General features: G+C 44.2%; 1 pseudogene; it reads right to left on the reverse strand.

Moving 5' to 3' along the window:
- The window catches only part of LOC112240551, a 79,577-nt pseudogene that overhangs the window by 9,376 nt on the left and 43,759 nt on the right, over nt 1-26,442 (reverse strand).

A 26,442-nucleotide genomic window follows, 5' to 3' on the forward strand; every position in this document is an offset into this window, starting at 1 on the left:
ACTCCTCTCTCACCCCCTCTCCTGTTACTCCTCTCTCTCATCTCCCTCTCCTGTTACTCCTCTCTCACCCCCTCTCCTGTTACTCCTCTCTCATCTCCCTCTCCTGTTACTCCCTCTCTCATCTCCCTCACCCTCTCCTGTTACTCCTCTCTCTCACCCCCCTCTCCTGTTACTCCTCTCTCACCCCTCTCCTGTTACTCCTCTCTCACCCCCTCTCCTGTTACTCCTCTCTCACCCCCTCTCCTGTTACTCCTCTCTCACCCCCTCTCCTGTTACTCCTCTCTCACCTGCCGGGTGGTGCAGACGGGGTAAAGGCGTTGGTTCCACAGGTAAAGATCCGCCTCCCGGTGATGAGCAGGACCCGGATGTAGTTCTGACATTCATCCTGCGGGGACGGGAACACGGGAGGTCAAAGATGTCATAACACCACCATACAATAGTCTATTCATTTCTTCCTGTACAAGGTTAGTACAGCTTCTGGTACACTTCATTGAAGCTATCTAAATATCTCTGGTGAGGGCAGCCGCTTTAATGTAGAATTCTACCAGTCGTCTGTCTTTATCTAAATATCTCTGGTGAGGGCAGCCCCTTTAATGTAGAATTCTACCAGTCGTCTGTCTTTATCTAAATATCTCTGGTGAGGGCAGCCCCTTTAATGTAGAATTCTACCAGTCGTCTGTCTTTATCTAAATATCTCTGGTGAGGGCAGCCGCTTTAATGTAGAATTCTACCAGTCGTCTGTCTTTATCTAAATATCTCTGGTGAGGGCAGCCGCTTTAATGTAGAATTCTACCAGTCGTCTGTCTTTATCTAAATATCTCTGGTGAGGGCAGCCGCTTTAATGTAGAATTCTACCAGTCATCTGTCTTTCTCTATTTAAAGTGCCCAGAACTGCCAGACACCTATAATACCTCTGTCTTTCTCTATTTAAAGTGCCCAGAACTGCCAGACAGCTATAATACCTCTGTCTTTCTCTATTTAAAGTGCCCAGAACTGCCAGACAGCTATAATACCTCTGTCTTTCTCTATTTAAAGTGCCCAGAACTGCCAGACAGCTATAATACCTCTGTCTTTCTCTATTTAAAGTGCCCAGAACCGCCAGACAGCTATAATACCTCTGTCTTTCTCTATTTAAAGTGCCCAGAACTGCCAGACAGCTATAATACCTCTGTCTTTCTCTATTTAAAGTGCCCAGAACTGCCAGACAGCTATAATACCTCTGTCTTTCTCTATTTAAAGTGCCCAGAACTGCCAGACAGCTATAATACCTCTGTCTTTCTCTATTTAAAGTGCCCAGAACTGCCAGACAGCTATAATACCTCTGTCTTTCTCTATTTAAAGTGCCCAGAACTGCCAGACAGCTATAATACCTCTGTCTTTCTCTATTTAAAGTGCCCAGAACTGCCAGACAGCTATAATACCTCTGTCTTTCCTTTGCTCTGACAGGACCGCTTGGTGTCTTCATCTGGTCCCCATTCTACTGCCTAGAGAAGAAAATTACATTTAAAAAATGACATATAAACGTGTGCACAATAACGTGGACAGAATGTGTAGATTGGATCCTTGTTAAATCAGATTTGTTTGGGATATGTACTGTATATACTAGTATACATACACATACACAAAAAGTATGTGGACACCTTTTTTAATCAACACCCGTTGCCGACAGGTGTATAAAATTGAGCGCACAGTCATGCAATCTCCATAGACAAACATTGGCAGTAGAATGACCCATACTGACTTTCAACGTGGCACCATCATAGGATGCCACCTTTCCAACAAGTCAGTTCATCAAATTTCTACCTTGCTAGAGCTGCCCCGGTCAAATGTAAGTGCTGTTGTTGTGAAGTGGAACGTCTAGGAGCAACAATGGCTCAGCCGTGAAGTGGTAGGCCACACAAGCTTACAGAACGGGACCGCCGAGTGCTGAAGTGCGTTGTGCGTAAAAATACTCTGTCCTCGATTGCAGTCAATCACTCCAGTCTAATCACCATGGCTACTCCCCCAACTCAATCACTCCAGTCTAATCACCATGGTTACTCCCCCCACTCAATCACTCCAATCTAATCACCATGGTTACTCCCCCCAACTCAATCACTCCAGTCTAATCACCATGGCTACAACAATTGGATCTTGACCACAGGACAAACAAAAACAAAAACACAAGTCATCCAGCTAACACAAAATGTTCTAACAACATTTGCACATGGTTCCCCTATTTTGCATATAACTTTCCAAGGAATAGTTTTTTGGGTTCAGTAAGGAAGCCTAGTGGTTAGAGCGTTGGCCTAGTAACCGAAAGGTTGCAAAATCGAATGCCAGAGAAGACAAGGTAAAAAATCTGTCGTTCTTCCCCTGAACAAGGCAGTTAACCCACTGTTCCTAGGCCGTCATTGTAAATAAGAAAAAAAGGTAAAATAAAGGTTAAATAAATGTAAATAAATAATCGGGCATAAGAATAGTAGTATAATTCAACAGTATTCTCTGTTCCTACAGTTTCATTGTGGTCCTGAGAGTGAAAAGCAGCACCTCATTTTGGGGGAAATGTTATCATAGTTCTGGGAAACTGTAAATCATGGTTTGTTTCCACCATAAATATCAGTGTAAACAAACGTAGTAAATACAATTGTGTGCACATCTCAAGGCCCAAAATTGCCATCCAAGACTGCAATTTAATTTCACTAAAATAGCTGATAAATAAACTGGTATGTGTCCTACCATTACAATGCTGACTGCTCTAACTATTTACCTGCAAATTTCCTATTAAACCGATATATCTCTCAGACCCTCAAACTTAAGGGGAGTCCTTACACTGACACACCTTACAGTATACTGTAGCATTTCACTGTGCTTTACTTTGGAGCCTCTGAAACTGGCCTCAGCCTCGTGAACGTTCCCTGTGCTTTACTTTGGAACCACTGAAACTGGCCTCAGCCTCGTGAACGTTCCCTGTGCTTTACTTTGGAGCCTCTGAAACTGGCCTCAGCCTCGTGAACGTTCACTGTGCTTTACTTTGGAGCCTCTGAAACTGGCCTCAGCCTCGTGAACGTTCCCTGTGCTTTACTTTGGAGCCTCTGAAACTGGCCTCAGCCTCGTGAACGTTCCCTGTGCTTTACTTTGGAACCACTGAAACTGGCCTCACTGGCCTTTACTTTGGAGCCTCTGAAACTGGCCTCAGCCTCGTGAACGTTCACTGTGCTTTACTTTGGAGCCTCTGAAACTGGCCTCAGCCTTACGTTCCCTGGAACCTCTGAAACTGGCCTCAGCCTCGTGAACGTTCACTGCTAAACTCCCACCAAGTCTTTCCCTCAGTCGCCCCTGACAACAGAGCTCCTAAATCTACTTTTAAAGATCAGGGACAACGCGTGAATGAATGACCAAACTGAAAACTCTTCCCTGTGTTTGCATAATGCCATTGTGGCCACTGGTGCAGTGGTCGATTAAGGAGTTGGTTCTCAGAGGTGTCATTCATGGTTCGCTTGCTCTGATAGGCCGACCAGGGCCTCCAAAGTCACACATGTCCCTCCCTCACCCAGCCTGCTCCTTGTCCGTTCATTCAGTATAGCATTGATGAATGACATGAGAATCTTATTGAGTGGGCTCATTGTTCGGTCAGTGGGGCTCATTGTTCAAGGACACTCCTTAAGTACCTGGATGTATACTGACTACACTCCTTAAGTACCTGGATGTAGTACCTGGATGTATACTGACTACACTCCTTAAGTACCTGGATGTATACTGACTACACTCCTTAAGTACCTGGATGTATACTGACTACACTCCTTAAGTACCTGGATGTATACTGACTACACTACTTACGTACCTGGATGTGTACTGACTACACTCCTTAAGTACCTAGATGTATACTGACTACACTCCTTAAGTACCTGGATGTATACTGACTACACTCCTTACGTACCTGGATGTGTACTGACTACACTCCTTAAGTACCTAGATGTATACTGACACCAAAGTTCAGTACTTTTTTAAGGCATTTTTAACATTTTAATAGTGGTACAAATGTAGGATCTTAATTTGAACCAGTTTGCTACAGAAGGAAGAAAATCCTGCAGCAAGAGGAAATGTTAATTATTATGTGGATTATAATTAATGGTCATCTTTGTAGCATATTAGCGTTTTTCATCATGAATGTTGTTCTGGAGGCAGCGCTGTGGAGTGGTCACTCGCTAGCACAGCCACAAATTCATAAAATCGGATTTTAAACCTAATGCTGTCAAAGTGGAAATTACAAACTTCCGAAGCCTTTTTAAACCTGAAATATACTACAAGTTCAAATTTCCTGCATAGCAGGAAAGTTCTCCTGAAAAAGGGTGATCAAATTATGATCCTACATCTGTATATTGAAATTGTAAAATGACCTTGTAAGAAATTATTTATGTTATATGCAGTCATCCTTGAACTTCCAAATTAAATCATTGTACCTTGTATCCATGGATACAAATGGATCATAATTCGTAGAGAAAAAAACACTACAATCATATCATTAAAGGAGAGAGGTTCTTTGTAATATTCACGGTATGTCCTTTAGTTGTATACTGATGAAACACAATTCATACAGTTAATGACATATCAAGGAGCCATTGTAAGAGATGGAATATATTTATAATATCCCTAAGACAGACAGCCAGACGGCCAGATGGATAGGAAGACATTAGTGCAGCACTGTGACATTTCCAAAACAGCTTATTCAGATTGATTTTTAGGGAGACGTTTGATGGGTATTATCCCAAGAGAGCAATGACGTGGCCCTCAGGACAAATCTGACAGAAAGTTCATGACTGACATCAAATTGATCAGCCGTTTAGCAATGACAGGGTAGGGATCAGGGGAGGGAGAGGAGACAAGGGATAGAGAGAGCGAGACAGAGAGAAAGGGGGCGCGATAGACACAGAGAGACAGAGAGAGAGAGACAGAGAGAGAGAGACAGAAAGAGAGAGCAAGACACAGAGACAGAAAGAGAGACAGAAAGAGAGACAGAGACAGAGAGAAAGAGAGACAGAGAGACAGAGAGAGAGAGACAGAAAGAGAGAGCAAGACAGAGAGAAAGGGGGCGCGATAGACACAGAGAGACAGAGAGAGAGAGACAGAAAGAGAGAGCAAGACAGAGAGAAAGAGAGCGCAATAGACAGAGAGAGAGAGACAGAAAGAGAGAGCAAGACAGAGAGAAAGAGAGCGCGATAGACAGAGAGAGACAGAGAGAGAGAGACAGAGAGAGAGAGCAAGACAGAGAGAAAGAGAGCGTGATAGACAGAGAGAGACAGAGAGAGAGAGCAAGACAGAGAGAAAGAGAGCGTGATAGACAGAGAGAGACAGAGAGAGAGAGCAAGACAGAGAGAAAGAGAGTGCGATAGACAGAGACAGAGACAGAGCGAGATAAACAGCCAGAGAGATTTATGTTTATTTACTTTCCCTCTTGTACTTTAACTATTTGCACATAATCTGAATTTGACATTTCTTTAGTATTTCTGTGAATGTAAAGTCAAGTTTACTGTTAATTTTTTTATTGTTTATTTCACTTTTACTTATTATCTATTTCACTTGCTTCGTCAATGTAAACATGTGTTTCCCATGCCAATAAAGCCCCTTGAATTGAAATTGACAGAGAGCGAGTGGGCAGAGTAAAGGTAGCTGGGTAGATCCTGTTCCTGTGTGATGTAACCCCTGGTAAACCCTCAGTGTGTTGACATTCCTAACCCCCCTTACCCCACTAAGCTAAGGAACGGAGCCTACTGGCCAACAGTTACTCTGATGTGTCTGGTCTCTTCTACAATTTCAACAAACTATATGGTTGCCTAGCTACCATTTGGAAGAGTGAAAACAGCCCTAAGTAATGTGTAATAACAGTGGGAGCATGGAGAGCTGTGAACTGCTTACCTGTAAGAGAGAAGCATTACTGAGACTCAGTCTGAAGAGGTGATTTCTGAAGATAGAGGAGAGAGAGTTCTAACCAACATGATGGCATATTCTACATCAGTAAAGAAACAAGCAAAAGTCTGTTGTGTTGGATGTGTGTGTACATGTAAAATAGGGGGTCTGTGTGTGTGTGTGTGTGTGTGTGTGTGTGTGTGTGTGTGTGTGTGTGTGTGTGTGTGTGTGTGTGTGTGTGTGTGTGTGTGTGTGTGTGTGTGTGTGTGTGTATCTCACCTAGCTCCCACAATCAGCTGGTTTCTGGTCAGGTCAAGGGTCAGCTGGGAAAAGTCCTTCACTCCGGGACGAGAGAATCCTGACATCCAGGGACTCAATGCTGAAAGGAGGAAGAGGAGGGAAGGAAGAAGAGAAGGATGAGGAGGTGAAACGAGTGTGAACATCCAGTCAGTTGGGAAGTTGACACTAAACGGTCACTGGCTCAGGCACTGCTCTGACTGTGTGAAATGTCTCTCCCCTGACGCTTTACCTGGAACATAAGGATGAGCCTTTCAGCCTGTGTCATCAAATGATTTTTCACGAGATATCAGTTCAAACCAGCTCCTGTAGATCCATTATGACAGTAGCAGGCTAACACAGTAGTAGCATGTTGACACATCTGTATCATATCAAGATCAGTGCGACTGTGAGAGCGGGTGGCTCAAAACCAAAAGCTGCCAAACCAGCAGATAATCTCTCCTTGAGCCCTGTGCTGAAACGCATGCTGACCCTTACCAGAGGCTGAGCTAACGCTAGCCTGCTTCATTAGATGGAGAATGAGAGACAGAGGGAGAATTAGGGAGAGGGAGAGAGAGAAAGAGAGAGTGAGAGACAGAGAGAGAGAGAAAGAGAAAGAGAGAGAGAGAGAGAAAGAGAGAGAGAGACAGAGGAAGACAGAGAGAGAGAGAGACAGAGGAAGACAGAGAGAGAAAGAGAGAGAGAGAGAGACAGAGGAAGACAGAGAGAGAGACAGAAAGACATAGAGAGAGAGACAGAGGAAGACAGAGAAAGAGAGAGAGAGAGACAGAGGAAGACAGAGAGAGACAGAGGAGAGAGAGAGGAAGAGAGAGAGAGGTAGAGACAGAGGAAGACAGAGAGAGAGGGAGAGAGACAGAGGAAGACAGAGAGAGAGAGCGAGAGACAGAGGAAGGCAGAGAGAGAGAGCAAGAGACAGAGGAAGACAGAGAGAGAGAGCGAGAGACAGAGGAAGACAGAGAGAGAGAGGGTGAGAGAGCAGGTGTTAGAGAGAGAGAAAGAGATGGGGGAGACAAAGAGGTCATTGGGGGGAGGGAGGGATGTACCCAAAGCAATAAAGCCAGGGTTTGTTTTGGTGTCCTGATGTTAATGTAACTCGACACCCAGTCAAAACAGCCAAGGCTCGGGACTCCAATAGTAAGACTGTTTGATGGGCAAATATAAACAGTTTAGCTTGGATGCGTCCAACTGGGGACTTTAAATTGAGGAGATAGAGACACAACTTCAAAACAAATGGGAAAAGTCAGAGAAGGCGAGCAAAGACGTTCTCATATAGACGTGATATCAGCCTAAACTAGATTCTTGCAACAAAGTTCATTGTACTGTATCTCAGCAACAGTTTAATATATAGATCATTTCTACAGACGACAGGTGATGTTAAGTGTATTTCAAAATCATAATACTGTAATATAAAAAAGCCTCAGCCATTGAGATAGTATTGTAAAATGTGAAAGTCCACACCACTCCGCTAACACAGACAGACTGTTAATCAGAACCACTAGTACCCCAAACCTCACACTGTTAAAACAGACCTTTGGTTCTTTGTCCATAAAATAATCTTAATGCTCCCCCTGGGTAGGAATAATCTCCTTCAAAAATGAGAAATGTTATCCTGCATAAAGGTTAGTCCCTCTGAAACCTTTCAATGACGACGATATTAAAAATGAAAAATGGCACAGTACTTCTGACAGCGTTCGTATCCCACCATAAACATCCCCTTCTGGATAGAGTCGCTACTGTACGCTGCTATGAGCTCTTTACAAGATGTCTAACCTAGTTCTCACTAACACAATGTTGTGTAGTTGTGCCTGTTTCACACCAGGTCAGAACATGCAGTGTCTACAGTTGTATTCTCTAGTAGATAGATCAATGAATAAATATATTGAATACTACTTTCATTTCTCATAGGGAAATGTGCAGCAACATACAGGCATGCTTGACACAATATCACTGGATCTGAACGGCTTCAAATCAAATCAAATGTTATTGGTCACATACACATGGTTAGCAGATGTTATTGGTCACATGGTTAGCAGATGTTATTGGTCACATGGTTAGCAGATGTTATTGGTCACATACACATGGTTAGCAGATGTTATTGGTCACATGGTTAGCAGATGTTATTGGTCACATGGTTAGCAGATGTTATTGGTCACATACACATGGTTAGCAGATGTTATTGGTCACATACACATGGTTAGCAGATGTTATTGGTCACATACACATGGTTAGCAGATGTTATTGGTCACATACACATGGTTAGCAGATGTTATTGGTCACATGGTTAGCAGATGTTATTGGTCACATACACATGGTTAGCAGATGTTATTGGTCACATGGTTAGCAGATGTTATTGGTCACATACACATGGTTAGCAGATGTTATTAGTCACATGGTTAGCAGATGTTATTGGTCACATGGTTAGCAGATGTTATTGGTCACATGGTTAGCAGATGTTATTGGTCACATACACATGGTTAGCAGATGTTATTGGTCACATACACATGGTTAGCAGATGTTATTGGTCACATGGTTAGCAGATGTTATTGGTCACATACACATGGTTAGCAGATGTTATTGGTCACATGGTTAGCAGATGTTATTGGTCACATACACATGGTTAGCAGATGTTATTGGTCACATGGTTAGCAGATGTTATTGGTCACATGGTTAGCAGATGTTATTGGTCACATGGTTAGCAGATGTTATTGGTCACATGGTTAGCAGATGTTATTGGTCACATACACATGGTTAGCAGATGTTATTGGTCACATACACATGGTTAGCAGATGTTATTGGTCACATACACACGGTTAGCAGATGTTATTGGTCACATACACACGGTTAGCAGATGTTATTGGTCACATACACACGGTTAGCAGATGTTATTGGTCACATACACATGGTTAGAAGATGTTATTGGGAGTGTAGCTAAAAGCTTGTAAAAGCACTAGAAGTGAGGCAGCCCTCTCTGTCAACGCCATCTTTAAAAGGCTTCAGTCCATAGCCATGTTTGTATACAGCAGGAGATGGGCTTCTTTTGTAGGTCTGTGATCAATTCCACCCCCAAAATATGTCAGTCACTGACAGCAACAATTCTTATTTACAATGACGGCCTACCCCGGCCAAACCCGGAGGACGCTGGGCCAATTTTCCACCGCCCTATGGGACTCTCAATCACAGCCGGTTGTGATACAGCCTGGAATCGAACCAGGGTGTCTGTAGTGACACCTCAAGCACTGAGATGCAGTGCCTTAGACCGCTGTGCTACTCAGGAACCCTGTGTGGGTAGGCAGACCCACGAGCCACTCAGGAGCCCTGTGTGGGTAGGCAGACCCGCAAGCCACTCGGGATCCTTGTGTGGGTAGGCAGACCCGCGAACCACTCGGGAGCCCTGTGTGGGTAGGCAGACCCGCGAACCACTCGGGAGCCTTGTGTGGGTAGGCAGACCCGCGAGCCACTCGGGAGCCTTGTGTGGGTAGGCAGACCCACGAGCCACTCGGGAGCCCTGTGTGGGTACGCAGACCCGCGAGCCACTCGGGAGCCCTGTGTGGGTAGGCAGACCCACGAGCCACTCGGGAGCCCTGTGTGGGTAGGCAGACCCGCGAGCCACTCGGGAGCCCTGTGTGGGTAGGCAGACCAGCGAGCCACTCGGGAGCCCTGTGTGGGTAGGCAGACCCACGAGCCACTCGGGAGCCCTGTGTGGGTAGGCAGAGCCCTCGGGAGCCCTGTGTGGGTAGGCAGACCCACAAGCCACTCGGGAGCCCTGTGTGGGTAGGAAGACCCGCGAGCAACTCGGGAGCCCTGTGTGGGTAGGCAGACCCATGAGCCACAGTGGCCCCTCATGATGAGTTCAGATTTCTTGTGGCCCCACCCACATCAGTGTTGCCCATCCGGTCTCCAGTAAGACAACAATAGCAGACAGCAGTGTTCCCTGAGGTACATAGTGATGCCAGTCTCAGCCACATTGAACCAGCATGTGACAAGTGTGACAAGTGTCTGATGATTGACAGTTGACTGACAGAACAGTTTACCATTCTCCCCTCTCTTCCTCCCCCACCTCCTCTCCTCAGACCCCTTTCAGAAACTACACCCCTGAGGGGGGGAGCATCCTGGCAAAGGACAGACACTTTCTAACAGACATCCAAATGGAGTGGAAAGTAGTCTCTCTTTCTCTCTCTCTCTCTAGATAATGGAACCCTGAAAAGAGCTGACAGTGGAGGGAAGGAGCGAGGGAGGGGTTTTGGGGATGAGAGAGAGAAAGAATAGACAGCTCTCTTAAAAGGGAAAAGGCTCCAGAAATGAGAGGAGTCCAATTATCTACAATCACAAAATGTTGCTGTCCTTTCGGTTTCTCTTGGGCCAGACCCATATAGCTGGCGTTCCGGGCAGAGGAGTGATTGAGAAGGATGAGGCTGCAGAATCCTCAGAGGAGATAGCAGTGAATAGCAAACCATTGTGAAACGTCTCATTGGAATGATGATGCTAGTGAGGAGTAGATTTACAAAATGGTATTGGAAATCTGTCAAATACTTTCGCTATGCTTGACTGAGCTGCCTGGAGCACCGTAACCAATTGCATACTCTTAAAAATGCAAACCCTGCCTATCCGGCACAACAGGCAAATGCTCAAAGTATCTAATGTGCTCACCTTTGTATGGGACGATGGGATGAACTTTCCTGGTACACTCCAGTAGGGGTGGGAACGGACTCTCAAAGTTGACCAATGGCTGCTGGCATAGACAGAGTGGCAGGCAGAGGAGCAGCAGTAGACCAACGGGAGGAAGGGACACAACCTCCCACAGAGACGTCGCCATGGTTACGGGGCCAACCACGCCCACCATACCTCTAACTGGTCCTCACAGGACACACCTGAGGGAGGAAGGACAGAGCTGTCAGTCAAACATACACATGGCCAATGACGATTGATAATAACATACAGACAGCCAATCACCACTTAGACAGTAAAGTGCAGCGAAAGACAACTAGAACGACATTGTCTTCTGTATAAAATGTATTTGAGCTTTTAGATATTTTTACTCCTTGAAAGAAATGGGAACTAAAGGTAGAAAGAGCAGTGTGTCAGCTGAACACCACAGACCATAGATAATAATGTTTTACCTCTATGACAGAATAGATCCATTTAACAAATCTGATCATTTCATTTAAACCTTTAGTGACCCCAAGCCTTCCTGACCCCTGGGACTTGTACTTTTGACTGTTTCATGGGCTGGCCAATTGATACCTGTCTAGTGTGCTGACATTGTGCAGAGCTGGAGTGAGTGGCCACCAACGCTGACCCAAATGACATTAGCGGGGTCAAAGGTTATAGCAACGCAACAGTAATTGAGCTACTCCCCCTATCCCAAACCCCAACATGCAAACTTATCCTGTCATTACTGATACTCACACACATTCATTCAAATGAAGACAGACATGCAGGGGTTGAGGGAACAGTGTGTGGTATGAAGCTAGACAAGCAGGGGTTGAGGGAACAGTGTGTGGTATGAAGATAGATATGCAGGGGTTGAGGGAACAGTGTGTGGTATGAAGATAGATATGCAGGGCTTCAGGGAACAGTGTGTGGTATGAAGATAGATATGCAGGGGTTGAGGGAACAGTGTGTGGTATGAAGATAGATATGCAGGGCTTCAGGGAACAGTGTGTGAAGTATGAAGATAGATATGCAGGGCTTCAGGGAACAGTGTGTGTGTGGTATGAAGATAGATATGCAGGGGTTGATGAAGGAACAGGGGTTGAGGGAACAGTGTGGTATGAAGATAGATATGCAGGGGGTTGAGGGAACAGGGGTTGAGGGAACAGTGTGTGGTATGAAGATAGATATGCAGGGCTTCAGGGAACAGTGTGTGGTATGAAGATAGATATGCAGGGGTTGAGGGAACAGTGTGTGGTATGAAGATAGATATGCAGGGCTTCAGGGAACAGTGTGTGGTATGAAGATAGATATGCAGGGCTTCAGGGAACAGTGTGTGGTATGAAGATAGATATGCAGGGGTTGAGGGAACAGTGTGTGGTATGAAGATAGATATGCAGGGGTTGAGGGAACAGTGTGTGGTATGAAGATAGATATGCAGGGGTTGAGGGAACAGTGTGTGGTATGAAGATAGATAAGCAGGGGTTGAGGGAACAGTGTGTGGTATGAAGATAGATATGCAGCGGGGCAGTGTGTGGTATGAAGATAGATTGCAGGGAACAGTGTGTGGTATGAAGATAGATATGCAGGGTTGAGGGAACAGTGTGTGGTATGAAGATAGATATGCAGGGGTTGAGGGAACAGTGTGTGGTGTGTGCAGGGTATTAAGATAGATATGCAGGGCTTCAGGGAACAGTGTGTGGTCCACCTTAATCCCCTTTAGCCGATAGAATAAGAGAACAATGACCTATTTTCATAGAGTAGAATAGATTAGTATAGAATAGTTTACAATATAATAGTTTAGTATAGAATAGTTTACAATAAAATAGTTTAGTATAGAATAGTTCAGTATAGAATAGTTTATTATAGAATAGTATAGTGTAGAATAGATTAGTATAGAATAGGTTAGTATAGAAAAGTTTAGTATAGAATCGTTTAGTTTAGTATAGAATAGTTTACATTAAAATAGTTTAGTATAGAATAGTTTAGAATAGAATAGTATAGTTTATTATAGAATAGTTTATTATAGAATAGTTTAGTGTAGAATAGATTAGTATAGAATAGTTTACAATATAAAAGTTTAGTTTAGAATAGTTTACAATAAAATAGTTCAGTATAGAATAGTTTAGTATAGAATAGTTCAGTATAGAATAGTTTATTATAGAATAGTATAGTGTAGAATAGATTAGTATAGAATAGGTTAGTATAGTATAGAATAGTTTAGTATAGAATCGTTTAGTTTAGTATAGAAAAGTTTAGTATAGAATAGAATACCGGAGCACCAAGTCTAGGACCAAAAGGCACTTAAACAGCTTCTACCCCCAAGCCATTAGAGTGCTGAACAGTTCATAAAATCACCACCGGACAATTTACATTCACCCCCCTCCCTTTTGTACACTGCTGCTACTCGCTGTTTGTTTGTTACCTATGCATAGTCACTTCACCCCAACTACATGTACAGATTACCTCAACTAGCCTGTACCCCCGCACACTGACTCGGTACAGGTGCCCCCTGTATATACCCCCCACACTGACTCGGTACAGGTGCCCCCTGTATATACCCCCGTACACTGACTCGGTACAGGTGCCCCCTGTATATAGCCTCATTACTGTTATTCTTATTGTGTTACTTTTTATTATTACCTTATTTTAGTCTACATCGTAAATATTTTCTTCTTCTGACATTCTTCTTCTGTTCTGCTCCCAACACCCCCAAGACAGACAGACTCAAACATTTACACTACATCTGTTACTGTAAACTTCTGGTGTAGTTATTCAACCGTGTGTCTCTCCTGCATGTTGTGGGCACAGATGTGGAACCCTCCTTCCTCTTTAAAGATGTGGAGCAAGTGAAGGGAGAAGGAAGCATCAAGCGTAGGTTGCTGCAGTCCTAAACATCTGGCCCTAGCTAGCTGCTCACAGCAGCCTCAGAGACCACTGGAGTTGGCAACTTGGCACAAGTCCAGTCTAAAACCATCTGGGTGCTTAATGCCCCACTATCACCATGGGCATCAGCAGATGTTGGCACACACACTGTACTGTACATCACTGAGGAAAACACACACACACAATCGTGCTTGCACATGGACACACACACACACAGCTGGCAGGCAGGCATGCTCCTTTTCACATTCCCTCTCTCCCCAATGTCCTTGTTGTAGTGCTGAAGGACAGGAGAGTTTTTAACAAAGTAAAGTTGATCATTAATGTTGGCAGTGAACCATAAGAGGCGTTCAGCCACAACTGTAATGACTTGATGTTTGGGCGCCAAGCAGCTGCCAGGGGTGTGTGTGTGTGTGTGTACATGATCAGAGTCAGGTATCTTGGATGAGAGAAGGGAGGGTCTCCTTCTGTTGATTATGGCAGTAGATACAGTAGGTTGTCATGGTAACAATATCTATTGCTGATGGAGATGATTAGTGGTGTGGATGATTATGAACAGATGCATTTTTTTATAGAGTGTCTTAATTAGGAGTTTGTGATGTAGCCTATACATGTTGTACACTGAGGGTACAAAACATTAGGAACACCTTCCTAATATTGATTAACAAAACATTAGGAACACCTTCCTAATATTGATTAACAAAACATTAGGAACACCTTCCTAATATTGATTAACAAAACATTAGAAACACCTTCCTAATATTGATTAACAAAACATTAGGAACACCTTCCTAATATTGATTAACAAAACATTAGGAACACCTTCCTAATATTGATTAACAAAACATTAGGAACACCTTCCTAATATTGATTAACAAAACATTAGGAACACCTTCCTAATATTGATTAACAAAACATTAGGAACACCTTCCTAATATTGATTAACAAAACATTAGAAACACCTTCCTAATATTGATTAACAAAACATTAGGAACACCTTCCTAATATTGATTAACAAAACATTAGAAACACCTTCCTAATATTGATTAACAAAACATTAGGAACACCTTCCTAATATTGATTAACAAAACATTAGGAACACCTTCCTAATATTGATTAACAAAACATTAGGAACATCTTCCTAATATTGATTAACAAAACATTAGGAACACCTTCCTAATATTGAGTTGCACCCCCTTTTGCCCTCAGAACAGCCTCAATTCGTCAGGGCATGGACTCTGCAAGGTGTTGAAAGTGTTCCACAGGGAAGCCGGCTCGTGTTGACACCAACGGTGTCACGACTTCCACCGAAGTCGTCTCCTCTCCTTGTTCCGGCAGCGTTCAGGCTGTCGACGTCACCGGCTTTCTAGCCATCGCCGCTCCATTTCTCATACATCCATTTGTTTTGTCTTGTTCCATGACACACCTGGTTTTAATTCCAGAATTACTGCATGTATTTAGGCCTCTGTTCCCCACCATGTCTTTGTGTGTAATTGTTTATTGTTATGTGGATTCTGTCAGGCGCTATACTTTTGCTATGTTCCGTGTTTTTGGCACGTTGTTGTTCTTATGTGCTGTCGTTTTTGGACTGGATTTAAAGTGTGCCTGTTTCTTACACTCTGTGGAACCCAGACACAGTCAAAACCCTCCTACCACCCAGCCAGCAATAAATCAATCATGCAACACAACTTTGATTATAGGCTTTACTCCAGGCCCTCTGTTGTCTCTAATTGGCCTTTGGAGTCCTGACCAGGCAAGTTACTCATTAAACTGCTGCCCTACACACTGTGTGCATCCCAAATGGCACCCTATTCCCTATAGAGTGCACTACCTTGGACCAGAGCCCATGGCACACAGTCCTGAAGAACCATGAATCAAACTGGACAATAGAGGCTAGTAGTCCGTGTCACAGTCTCACAGCTGGGCAACTTCTAGCCAATGACTCTCCACCAGTTATGAATAGATGTTAGATCTCAGCAGTGGTGGAAAAACTACTCAATTGTCATACTTGAGTAGAAGTAAAGATACCTTGATAGAAAATGACTCAAGTAAAAGTGAAAGTCACCCAGTAAAATACTACTTGAGTAAAAGTCTATAAGTATTTGGTTTTAAAATATATTTAAGTATCAAAAGTCAATTAAATTGCTCAAATGTACTTAAGTATCAAAAGTAAAATTATATTTTTTATTGAGACGGATAGCCAAGGGCACACTACAAAACTGATTTACAAAGAAGCATTTCTGTTTAGTGAGTCCACTAGGTCAGAAGCATTAGGGATGACCAGGGATGTTCTCTGTTTAGTGAGTCCACTAGGTCAGAAGCATTAGGGATGACCAGGGATGTTCTCTGTTTAGTGAGTCCACTAGGTCAGAAGCATTAGGGATGACCAGGGATGTTCTCTGTTTAGTGAGTCCACTAGGTCAGAAGCATTAGGGATGACCAGGGATGTTCTCTGTTTAGTGAGTCCACTAGGTCAGAAGCATTAGGGATGACCAGGGATGTTCTCTGTTTAGTGAGTCCACTAGGTCAGAAGCATTAGGGATGACCAGGGATGTTCTCTGTTTAGTGAGTCCACTAGGTCAGAAGCATTAGGGATGACCAGGGATGTTCTCTGTTTAGTGAGTCCACTAGGTCAGAAGCATTAGGGATGACCAGGGATGTTCTGTTTAGTGAGTCCACTAGGTCAGAAGCATTAGGGATGACCAGGGATGTTCTCTGTTTAGTGAGTCCACTAGGTCAGAAGCATTAGGGATGACCAGGGATGTTCTCTGTTTAGTGAGTCCACTAGGTCAGAAGCATTAGGGATGACCAGGGATGTTCTCTGTTTAGTGAGTCCACTAGGTCAGAAGCATTAGGGATGACCAGGGATGTTCTCTGTTTAGTGAGTCCACTAGGTCAGAAGCATTAGGGATGACCAGGGATGTTCTCTGTTTAGTGAGTCCACTAGGTCAGAAGCATTAGGGATGACCAGGGATGTTCTCTGTTTAGTGAGTCCACTAGGTCAGAAGCATTAGAGATGACCAGGGATGTTCTCTGTTTAGTGAGTCCACTAGGTCAGAAGCATTAGGGATGACCAGGGATGTTCTCTGTTTAGTGTGTGAATTGGACCCTTTTCCTGTCAAAATGTAAATAAGTACATTATTTTCTTTAGGAATGTAGTGAAGTAAAAGTTGCCAAAAATATGAATAGTAAAGTGGAGTACGAATACCCCTAAAAACTACTTAAGTAATATTTTTACTTAACTACTTTACACCACTGGATCTCAGTATGGAGAAGTGTTTAGGCTTCTAGCCAATGGCTCTCCACCAGTTAGAGAGAGAGAATAGCAGTAGTTCAGAGCTCATGATTGACTCCAGACAGGGGAGAGTAGGGGCTGGTCCAGACAGACAGGGGAGAGTAGGGGCTGGTCCAGACAGACAGGGGAGAGTAGGGGCTGGTCCAGACAGACAGGGGGAGAGTAGGGGCTGGTCCAGACAGACAGGGGAGAGTAGGGGCTGGTCCAGACAGACAGGGGAGAGTAGGGGCTGGTCCAGACAGACAGGGGAGAGTAGGGGCTGGTCCAGACAGACAGGAGAGAGTAGGGGCTGGTCCAGACAGACAGGGGAGAGTAGGGGCTGGTCCAGACAGACAGGGAGAGTAGGGGCTGGTCCAGACAGACAGGGAGAGTAGGGGCTGGTCCAGACAGACAGGGGAGAGTAGGGGCTGGTCCAGACAGACAGGGGAGAGTAGGGGCTGGTCCAGACAGACAGGGGAGAGTAGGGGCTGGTCCAGACAGACAGGGGAGAGGGGGCTGGTCCAGACAGACAGGAGAGAGTAGGGGCTGGTCCAGACAGACAGGGGAGTGTAGGGGCTGGTCCAGACAGACAGGGGAGAGTAGGGGCTGGTCCAGACAGACAGGAGAGAGTAGGGGCTGGTCCAGACAGACAGGGGAGAGTAGGGGCTGGCCCAGACAGACAGGAGAGAGTAGGGGCTGGTCCAGACAGACAGGAGAGAGTAGGGGCTGGTCCAGACAGACAGGAGAGAGTAGGGGCTGGTCCAGACAGACAGGGGAGAGTAGGGGCTGGCCCAGACAGACAGGGGAGAGTTGGGGCTGGTCCAGACAGACAGGAGGGAGTAGGGGCTGGTCTGATAGGAGGGTGTCTGTAGCTGTAACCCTAACACCCACACACCTTCCCCACACACACACACACCCTCCACGTCTTCTAATGAGCGTTACCCGTTCTCCTCTGGCCTGCCACAGACTCTCTCCAGACCCCCTAAAGTCAGGTCTGTATTGACCATGTCTAATCCACCTCAATGGCCCAGACCCACAAAATCCCTCTAAAGCCTACTCCCAAACCAGGGGTGGCATCTCTAGAGCCCTCTATGATCCCGCTCCATTCAGATATGAGCCTGAACCAAAGAGAGGAAGAGAGAGTGAAAGAGACGGGGAGGGAGGAGAAAACATCTCAAAGAAGAAGACAGAGAACAATGTGTTGTAAAAGCACATAAAGGTCCTTTATACGGATGCCAAGTCCTTTTATGGACGTATCAAATGTGATCATCTGTGAAAGATGAGACAGTCTAACTACTGGGTAGAGCGAGAGATGATGTGTCAACCATGGTGAAAACCCCCTGATGGAAGGAGTGGATAAATGCTGCGTTGGTGGCCTGTCTGGGACAGCCGTGGGACTACAGTACTGTATATACTGGAACAATGAGGATGTGCTGCTAAAAGGGGCTTAATGACCAACAAACAGCATGTTTAAAGTCAACGCTTAAAGAAGGATTCGTAAACCCTTTATAAGGCCTTCGTAGATGCTTCGCAAATGTTTTATAAGCAAAGTCACACTATATAACAGGCGTTAAGGATATATCTGGATATGTGGCATAACACTTTTCCCCATATTTTACATAACATTTATTGATGAATGATCTGTGATACATTTGTGAATTTCTTAAAAAGGTTTTTAAATGGTTGCTTGGTTAAAGTGGGACCACAACTTTTACATGGAATGACAAGGCACTCTCTCTGGAGAGGGAGCAGAGCAAGGCATGATGGCAGACAGAATCTATCCCCCCTTTCTCTCACAGCCAGGAGATGCTTTACATGTTTTTGGCCAATGAAAGTCTAGACACAACAACTACCACACCATACTGGCAGTTCCTAGAAATGTGTCTTGTTAAAGGTTTCAGAATGTCAACTATTTCACTTATGGCTAATTCACAGAGAAGTGTTCCTTCTATCAATCTATTACTAACATTGTAACTACATTAGCACTTGGTTGTACAGGGGTTTCAGCAGACTCTGAACTAATGCCTCATTTGGAAAATTAAATGTTGGCTTTATGGACAAAACGGAATGGAATTAAAAGGATTTGGAGATCAACAAATAGCAAGGACCTGGAGTGAAGTTTGAATTAAAAGGATTTGGAGATCAACAAATAGCAAGGACCTGGAGTGAAGTTTGAAGAAAAAGTATAAATCTGATATACCAGTCAATGTGTGTGATATTACACCACAATATACACCATTATGCTGCTACCTTTATACACCATTATACTGCTACCTTTATACACCATTATGCTGCTCTCATTATACACCATTATTCTGCTACCTTTATACACCATTGTGCTGCTACCTTTATACACCATTATGCTGCTACCTTTATACACCATTATGCTGCTCTCATTATACACCATTTTGCTGCTACCTTTATACACCATTATGCTGCTACCTTTATACACCATTATGCTGCTACCTTTATACACCATTATGCTGCTACCTTTATACACCATTATGCTGCTACCTGTATACACCATTATGCTGCTCTCATTATACACCATTATGCTGCTACCTTTATACACCATTATGCTGCTCTCATTATACACCATTATGCTGCTCTCATTATACACCATTATGCTGCTACCTTTATACACCATTATGCTGCTCTCATTATACACCATTATGCTGCTACCTTTATACACCATTATGCTGCTACCTTTATACACCATTATGCTGCTCTCACTATACACCATTATTCTGCTACCTTTATACACCATTATGCTGCTACCTTTATACACCATTATGCTGCTACCTTTATACACCATTATGCTGCTCTCATTATACACCATTTTGCTGCTACCTTTATACACCATTATGCTGCTACCTTTATAGACCATTATGCTGCTACCTTTATACACCATTATGCTGCTACCTTTATACACCATTATGCTGCTCTCATTATACACCATTATGCTGCTACCTTTATACACCATTATGCTGCTCTCATTATACACCATTATGCTGCTCTCATTATACACCATTATGCTGCTACCTTTATACACCATTATGCTGCTCTCATTATACACCATTATGCTGCTACCTTTACACACCATTATGCTGCTACCTTTATACACCATTATGCTGCTCTCATTATACACCATTATTCTGCTACCTTTATACACCATTATGCTGCTACCTTTATACACCATTATGCTGCTACCTTTATACACCATTATGCTGCTACCTTTATACACCATTATGCTGCTCTCATTATACACCATTTTGCTGCTACCTTTATACACCATTATGCTGCTACCTTTATACACCATTATGCTGCTACCTTTATACACCATTATGCTGCTACCTTTATACACCATTATGCTGCTCTCATTATACACCATTATGCTGCTCTCATTATACACCATTATGCTGCTACCTTTATACACCATTATGCTGCTACCTTTATACACCATTATGCTGCTACCTTCATACACCATTATGCTGCTACCATTATACACCATTATGCTGCTACCATTATACACCATTATGCTGCTACCTTTATACACCATTATGCTGCTACCTTCATACACCATTATGCTGCTACCATTATACACCATTATGCTGCTCTCATTATACACCATTATGCTGCTACCTTTATACACCATTATGCTGCTACCTTTATACACCATTATGATCATATATTTTGGTCATGGCTCCCTTGAAAAATAGATTCCTATCGCAATGATAATAAATAAATACAATGCGCTTCTCATAATGAAAACTCTTTATGAGACCAAAACACTACGTTTTCCTGAATGTTTCCTGAATAAAAAACAAAAGAACTAATTGTATTCACTTCAATTATTCACTAATTGTATTCACTTAATTGTATTATTCAGAAAAAACAAAAAAAAGTATTCACACTTAGATACTTACATGGACAAAACAAGTATACACTTAGATACTTACATGGACAAAACAAGTATACACTTAGATACTTACATGGACAAAACAAGTATACACTTAGATACTTACATGGACAAAACAAGTATACACTTAGATACTTACATGGACAAAACAAGTAAACAACTTCTGTTCTCCAGTCCCAGTCCAGGCTCCAGTGGCCTGTGTTCTCCAGTCCCAGTCCAGGCTCCAGTGGCCTGTGTTCTCCAGTCCCAGTCCAGGCTCCAGTGGCCTGTGTTCTCCAGTCCCAGTCCAGGCTCCAGTGGCCTGTGTTCTCCAGTCCCAGTCCAGGCTCCAGTGGCCTGTGTTCTCCAGTCCCAGTCCAGGCTCCAGTGGCCTGTGTTCTCCAGTCCCAGTCCAGGCTCCAGTGGCCTGTGTTCTCCAGTCCCAGTCCAGGCTCCAGTGGCCTGTGTTCTCCAGTCCCAGTCCAGGCTCCAGTGGCCTGTGTTCTCCAGTCCCAGTCCAGGCTCCAGTGGCCTGTGTTCTCCAGTCCCAGTCCAGGCTCCAGTGGCCTGTGTTCTCCAGTCCCAGTCCAGGCTCCAGTGGCCTGTGTTCTCCAGTCCCAGTCCAGGCTCCAGTGGCCTGTGTTCTCCAGTCCCAGTCCAGGCTCCAGTGGCCTGTGTTCTCCAGTCCCAGTCCAGGCTCCAGTGGCCTGCTACTAACTGCTCTTTCCCCAGATGTTTCCCTGTGAATCACCAGTGTGTAAGTCTTTATTGATTTCCTGCCCTGACCTGTTGTGTTCTGTTGTTCCCTGTAATGCTGTAGCTAAACACTGGCCTGTGAGGTCTCTCCTCACACTCACTCTGTCCCGGCTAAAAGGCTGCTCCTACTGGCAGGCTCCCACGACTAGTCGCTGTTTTTACTCAACCTAACATTCTACATGCTGGCAAGGTGTCTGTTTAAAACCACATAAACAACATTACTTTGCTAATCTGAACAGTGAGTGGAGTAGGATCATTTATTCATTATTTCCTTAAGAAAGCAGGGAGCCTCGTCTCTGCTGGACAGGGACAACAGAGTACCCTTTCCATATCCACACCATTAATATCAAGCAACATCTTCAAGACACACATTTACATGACAACAATGAGATGAATCAGTGAGATATTAATGATATATGGTACTTTAGAAACTGGGTGGTTTGAGCCCTGAATTCTGATTGGCTGAAAGCCATGGTATATCACACCGTATACCACGGGTATGTCAAAACGTTTAGTTTTACTGCTCTAATTACGTTGGTAACCAACTTAATATAGCAATAAGGCTCCTCTGGGGTTTGTGATATATGGCCAATATACCACGGCTAAGGTCTGTGTCCAGGCACTCCACATTGCATCGAGACTACGAACAGCCCTTAGCCATGGTATATTGTCCCTATACCACACCTCCTCGGGACTTATTGCTTAAGTATATGATAGGGCTAAGACTGTGAATGTTGTATCAGAGAGTATGCAGTGTTATACAATGGGTGGGTCTAATCCTGGATGTTGATTGGTTAAAACCGCATTCCAGCCGGTGTCTATTCCACAAGTTACCACCGGCTAAATCTATGATGTTGAAATGCCTATTTACTCTGTTCCATCTGACTGTGCAGTCCACTGTCTCATCATCCCAGCCAGGCAATTTATATACTAGATCTACCCTGTAAAAAAGATCTAGACATTATCTCCCATTTCTTTTAGACTAACATTTGGTTTTCAACAGCGGAGATTTGTAATAAACTTGCTGTCTGTCTCTCTGACATTTCCAACATTGTTTCAATATTGAAATTCGATCTACAGGTAAACTAGGGTAATGAATATGTCGGGAGTCGGGACGAGACAGACAGACTGACAGCTTTTCTCAGCCAGCTGAAATCATGAATCAGGAACATTTCTATGGATATATACAAAGAAATACAGTTAGTTTGCTGTCATTCCAGCTTCAGTTTGAAGTGATTGTGTTAGCTGTGTAGTTGGCTAGCTCCTCTGAACAGTGTCCTGGAGAGAGAGCAAATGTTCTATGCCAGGCGAAATTTCTCATCATTAGCTCATTGTTATAGATGTACTCAAATAAAATCACTAGACAACAGCTTAAACAAACGCAAACTTTGCTATTATTCTAGCTGCACGTGACTGTGTTCGCCGAATTTGGCTAGCTAGCAAGCAAAGGTATAAGAACATTGCCAGCCATCATTAGAACAAACAACTCCATAGATTTAGAACAAAGAAACTTAACGACTGGGTCAGGCAAACGAACCGTGTCGGGACCATATATCATGGAAGGATCAAATAGTACGAATTACATTCATCAAAATAATGTTTTTAATGAAAATATGTCAGTCATTATTTGAATATGTCGGTAACCCGTAGTATAAAAGTGAAAATGGGGAGGGGGGTTCAATGTAAATTGTCCGGTGGCAATTTTTATGAATTGTTCAGCACTCTAATGGCTTGGGGGTAGATGCTGTTAATGAGCCTTTTGGTCCTAGACTTGGCGCTCCAGTACCGCTTGCCGTGAGGTAGCAGAGAAAACAGTCTCTAACTTAACTAGAAATTATAATTTTTCAACGCCGATACCGATTAATCGGCCGATTGAAAAAAAATGTATTTGTAATAATGACAATTACAACAATACTGAATGAACACTTATTTTAACTTAATATAATACATCAATAAAATCAATTTAGACTCAAATAAATAATGAAATATGTTCAATTTGGTTTAAATAATGCAAAAACAAAGTGTTGGAGAAGAAAGTAAAAGTGCAATATGTGTCATGTAAGAAAGCTAACGTTTAAGTTCCTTGCTCAGAACATGAGAACATATGAAAGCTGGTGGTTCCTTTTAACATGAGTCTTCAATAATCCCAGGTAAGAAGTTTTAGGTTGTAGTTATTATAGGAATTATAGGACTATTTCTCTCTATACCATTTGTATTTCATTAACCTTTGACTATTGGATGTTCTTATAGGCACTTTAGTATTGCCAGTGTAACAGTATAGCTTCCGTCCCTCTCCTCGCTCCTACCTGGGCTCGAACCAGGAACACATCGACAACAGCCACCCTCGAAGCAGCGTTACCCATGCAGAGCAAGGGGAACAACCACTCCAAGTCTCAGTTTGAAACGCTATTAGCGCGCACCCCGCTAACTAGCTAGCCATTTCACATCGGTTACACCAGCCTAATCTCGGGAGTTGATAGGTTTGAAGTCATAAACAGCTCAATGCTTGAAGCTTGCGAAGAGCTGCTGTCAAACGCACGAAAGTGCTGTTTGAATGAATGCTTACGAGCCTGCTTCTGTGTATTGATTTTAAGAAATGCATTGATGTTTATGGTTAGGTACACATTGGAGCAACGACAGTCCTTTTTCGCGAATACACACTGCATCGATTATGTGCAACGCAGGACATGCTAGATAAACTAGTAATATCATCAACCATGTGGAGTTAACTAGTGATTATGATTGATTGATTGATTGATTGTTTTTATAAGATAAGTTTAATGCTAGCTGGCAACCTACCTTGGCTTACTGCATTCTCGTAACAGGCAGGCTCCTCGTGGAGTGCAATGTAATCAGGTGGTTAGAGCGTTGGACTAGTTAACTGTAAAGTTGCAAGATTGAATCCCGAGCTGACAAGGTAAAAATCTGTCGTTCTGCCCCTGAACGAGGAAGTTAACCCACTGTTCATAGGCCGTCATTGAAAATAAGAATGTGTTCTTAACTGACTTGCCTAGTTATATAAAGAATAAATAAAGGTGTAAAAAATCAAATAAAAAAAGGCCAAATTCGTGTTCAAAAACACCGGTTTCCGAAAACTTGAAATGGGCCCTAATTAATTGGCCATTCCGATTAATCGGTCAACCTCTACACTTAACTATGTCATTTCTCATCTGGGACATCATGCCACATCAATAGTACATTTAAGTGTTTCAAAATATCGAGGAATAACAGCCAAAAGCAACGTACAGATAGATATAAGATCTCAATTTGACCAGTGTCTCACAGCAGGAAAATACTGATGCAGCAACAGGGTGATCAAATTAAGATCCTACATCTATACATGCCTCCCATTCAAGCCTTTATGTACCTTCCACGAAAACCTACAATACAGCAAAACAGCATGATATCTTCTGTCTTTTTGACTTCTAAAGGCTTGATGCAAGTCTCTATCTACCTTGTGCTTCAGAGTGGTACAGCTGAGCCTGGATAATGGTCCCTGTCTCCCTGAGTCCCTGCATCCCTGTCTCCCTGAGTCCCTGGTCCCTGAGTCCCTGTCTCCCTGAGGCCCTGTCTCCCTGGTCCCTGAGTCCCTGTCTCCCTGAGTCCCTGTCTCCCTGAGGCCCTGTCTCCCTGGTCCCTGAGTCCCTGTCTCCCTGAGTCCCTGCATCCCTGTCTCCCTGAGTCCCTGGTCCCTGAGTCCCTGTCTCCCTGAGTCCCTGTCTCCCTGGTCCCTGAGTCCCTGTCTCCCTGAGTCCCTGTCTCCCTGGTCCCTGTCTGAGTCCCTGTCTCCCTGTCTCCCTGAGTCTCCCTGGTCCCTGAGTCCCTGTCTCCCTGAGTCCCTGGTCCCTGTCTCCCTGAGTCCCTGGTCCCTGAGTCCCTGTCTCCTGAGTCCCTGTCTCCCTGAGTCCCTGTCTCCCTGAGTCTGGTCCCTGTCTCCCTGAGTCCCTGTCTCCCTGGTCCCTGAGTCCCTGTCTCCCTGGTCCCTGAGTCCCTGTCTCCCTGAGTCCCTGTCTCCCTGAGTCCCTGTCTCCCGAGTCCCTGTCTCCCTGGTCCCTGTCTCCCCGAGTCCCTGTCTCCCTGGTCCCTGAGTCCCTGTCTCTCTGAGTCCCTGTCTCTCTGAGTCCCTGTCTCTCTGAGTCCCTGGTCCCTGAGTCACTGCATCCCTGAGTCACTGCATCCCTGGTCTCCCTGGTCCCAGAGTCCCTCAGCTAATGGCTGCTATCAGGCAGAAGAGAGAGCATTCAGCCCAGGATTCAGACTGACACCTTCCTACTGTGACTGTATCCCAAAGGGCACCATGACCCAACATCAGCATCTAAGGTCAACCTCACCCTACACCGTTGGCTACAGTGTGAGAGGCAGGTCATTGTGTGGGTGGGTCACTGTGCCCCTTCTCCAACAGAGAGAATGACCTGGACTCTGGAGGCCGAAGGCCCTGGCTGCAACCTGCTGGGTGCTCAGCAGTTGTGAACTTGTGATGATTAATGAACCAACTAGTACTGCCATTCAATTGCTGAACTTGCCTTTGTTACTAAAAGAGCTCTGGCTGTGAAAGGGGGCAGAGAGAGAGAGACAGACAGACAGACAGAGGCACAGAGGGGCAGAGAGAGGCACAGAGGGGCAGAGAGCGGCAGACCCAGGCGAGGCCCAATGTTCTGACCGCTTTGTTCGTTGACTTGAATAGGGGAACAGGTGTCGGCTCCCTCCAGTTTTTTTTTGTACTGAATGACGGCAACTTCTTGACACGTAAATGACGCAATTACAAGGGGACTGAGGCTGGGTAATTGGGTAGCAGATT

This window comes from Oncorhynchus tshawytscha, unplaced genomic scaffold (genome assembly GCF_018296145.1).
Source record: "Oncorhynchus tshawytscha isolate Ot180627B unplaced genomic scaffold, Otsh_v2.0 Un_contig_7168_pilon_pilon, whole genome shotgun sequence".
Classification (NCBI taxonomy): Eukaryota; Metazoa; Chordata; class Actinopteri; order Salmoniformes; family Salmonidae; genus Oncorhynchus; species Oncorhynchus tshawytscha.